Genomic DNA, 3,542 nt, shown 5'->3' on the forward strand with positions numbered 1-3,542 from the left:
CTGGAAAATGACGATTACTTGAATCAATCATTTTTCTTGTCAACGGCCAGGCCAACTGCGCAGCATGTACCGCAGAGAGAATTCCAAGGAACCAAGTGGAACCAGAAAAAATATCTAATTCCATTTAACTCCTTGAAATCAAGGGGAAGGAAGAAAGCGTGGACCTCCCGTACCAAACGCTTCCCGTACACATAGATAATGATTTATTTACAATCGTTGGGAGTATCTTTGCTAATAAAGGTTAAGTGATACTCCGGACCCTCAGGGATGAACTAATGGTATTTAGACCAGAAGCCAGGCTGCAATTGGCCAAGGATATAGCGCCTTATTTCGCTCTCTGAAAATAGATTAGTTTGCCAAAAATATTAGTTTAAATCATATAATACTTGAAAATAAAGTCGTGTGGTTTAATGGTTGCCTAAAACTACATTTGTAAGGTTAGGAACTGAAAACCGCACGACCCCGCACCTCCTAGCTTGGCTACTCAATTATACAAATTGAAGTATTTCCAGGTATGGCCACGTGGAGACGCTACGTAGGGGCTTGGGATTTCAAGTCGTAATTTCTAGTCCAATTTCAACCTTGATTTTAAATCCAATTGCACCCGAAAGTTCGAAGTTTTCAACCTAATCGGTCGAGATATTTTTGTTATAAGTAATAATAGATTCGACATTCTACGGCTACTCAATTTTCCATGCCAAAACATTCATCCAAAAAGTCGGGTGCCCCACTTTTTGTTCATGTGTGGGCACGCTAGTAGACGTAACTGTACGCGGTGTAATTACATGTGTCAATTTTCGTGCCTTGGGGTTCCATCTTAGGAAACAGGACAATATGTCTTGTATGTTCTGATATGTCCGGACGAAATGGAGAAAAAAATAATCAATAGCTGAATTCAATCATTGAATTTTTATAACGGTAGTTTTTCTACAATTAACGTAAAGGACGGTAGAAGAAAGTAATGAAACAAACATGTCGCTAGGATCCAACAGAATGGGACCAAGCGTGAAGGGGAAAGAGCGGATAATTAGATAAGGGAGTGTCATTGAAACAACGCTAAAGAAGTTGTGTACCGCGCCTTTTTATCTAACCTGGGGGATCCGCGGATCGAACCAAGCAATAATTGGAGCCGATTATAACCGGATTCATACCCACTCGTCCTGCTAGGTCTTGTGGATCGCTTGATGAACCTTTGAACCACAACGGACTGGACCAAAGGGAGCGTTCACAATCGTCTTGCTAAGCGTGCGACATACTTCAAACTCCGCCAACATTTTATCTGACTTACTAACTGAATCGACGAAACTATGCAGGCACAGTGCCTGTGGCACTTGCTATTTACAGGGCATTGCACGTTATGTTGTTGGCCCGTTAGCGGGTTAGCCGCGATTCTCAACGCGGATGTTCGGGGGAAGGCTTCTTTCAATCATTGTCAGTGTGACTGCTTGAAATTTTTGAAGTAATTTTCTTCACGGATTTTCAATTTTCCAAGCACAGTTTCAGTCCGATGTACTGATCTTCCTCCGCCTCAAATGTTCGGCGACTGCATCCACTTGGTCGACAGAGCAGATAAATAGACTAGATTTAATACAAATCGTGCCCCGCATTTCGTTCGCCGCTTGTCTTATAACATACCTTCAAGCACAAGGTTGAGGCAGGAAAGACCATCTGCTTGCCGAAGTCCCCTGTGAGATTCGAATGGATTCGACAATCCACCCTAGATTCTCACACAGCACTAGATCCTATCCATCGTATCTATGATAAGTCTAATAAGCTTACCCGGAAAGCCGTTTTCTTCAAGTTTTCCATAGCTTCTGTCGATTTATACTATCATATGCGGCTTTGATATCGATGAACTGGTTAACGTGGGGACTCGGACTTTTACCGAGAATCTCGCCATAAAACGTCAAATGTCCAATAGTGGATCACTGACTCAGCATAAATGAATGAAGTCGCGATGATTGCCGAGCAGTAGGCTATCCAAATCCAAGCCTCAACGATTTTTTTTGTTGATTGTACATTTGACTCGGCAGTCCAAGAAGAAAAAGATGAAAATATTTATTAGGTAAAGTTTAAAATATTTTTATCATAGCAAACACATGCTTGGAGGTCAACAATTTAAAATATATTATAGGTTCATAAAAAGAGAGTCATATCTTTCGTATATTCATCGTTTATTGGGCTTTCGATATATTTGCCCGAAGTCCACTTTAAGCAAAGCAAATATAATTTACACAATAAACACGTGCATGAAAGAGATCCGATTGATACATTCTTCGCAGTGGTATACTCGACTTTTGAATCAATTTTCGAGTCCTATCTAATCAATTTGACACTTTATTCCAATAAACGTGAGAAAGCTCAAAAAGTGAAAATTACTACGTTTGTTGTAACGTCAGGCAGTGCTATTCCTCAAAGAACCGTCTTTGTATTTAAGTTGGAACAAAAAGCATGAACTTCTATAGAAAATGTAATGATTTTTGATGGAAATTTTTGAGAAGAAGCTATTGCATATCTGAAAAAAATCCGTGACGTAGCGCAAGAGAATGTGTCGATTAAAAAACAGATGTCCAAACAGAATTTATCCAAATTCGGTTTTGACAACCGTTATTGTCTGGAACAAAAAAGCCCTGCATAAACATTCGCTCCTAATAGCAGTTCATTAGGTTAAGTACCACACTTGAAAAGCTCCTCGCAAGTCTAAACAACATTTGCTTTTCATACCCAATTTTACAGCCAAGTTCATTGACTTTTCACATCACTAGTTGACTAGTTAACGAACGTAGTTATCCGTAATGGTGATACGATACTTACTGGCTCAAGTGGTAGGTAGCACCGATGATCATCAACAACAATAAACAACGTGGTGGTACCGTTCTATACCGTTTACGCATCATCAAGCAGTAAAGTTGCACCAAGAAGAGCAACTATCAACTAGCAAGGCACGGACAGCATCCGTTGAACAGCAAGCAAGCAAGCAGCACATACATGAGCGACGATGCAAAAAGCTAATAAAAAATGCAAATCATTAGCTCACCCGGGTTCAGTTTTATTTTTTCTTCTTTGGGATGTGGGCTGAGCGGGGCGTAATTAACTGCACGCCACCCCGTTCCGTTCTTATCACAAGTGCTGATGATACGGACGGTGTGCTGTGGCATCAATCTTGGCTGATCTCTAGAAGAGTAGCTGCGTGAGAGTAAACAAACAAGTGGGAACTATGGAACAAACTATGCGTTTACCACTATCTTCTCGCACAATGGGTTGACCTTTCCAATCAAGGGAACAACGGGTTTGTTTACTCTGACAGTTATGAGGCATAGTTGGTATGAGCAAAAAAGTGGTCTGAAGTGGTTGAAAAACAATTTTTATAGTGTTAATTATATATTTAGATTCGAAAAAAAAAAAACAAAATAATGATAACAACAAAAAAAATCAGTCGATCTAACTAATGATTCACCTTCAAAAGAATGTGTATTGCAACGCTATGTAAAATTAAGCTATCAAGAACGAGAGTTAATGCCTTGTTCTAACAATATCTATTA

This window comes from Sabethes cyaneus, chromosome 2 (assembly GCF_943734655.1).
Source record: "Sabethes cyaneus chromosome 2, idSabCyanKW18_F2, whole genome shotgun sequence".
Taxonomy (NCBI): domain Eukaryota; kingdom Metazoa; phylum Arthropoda; class Insecta; order Diptera; family Culicidae; genus Sabethes; species Sabethes cyaneus.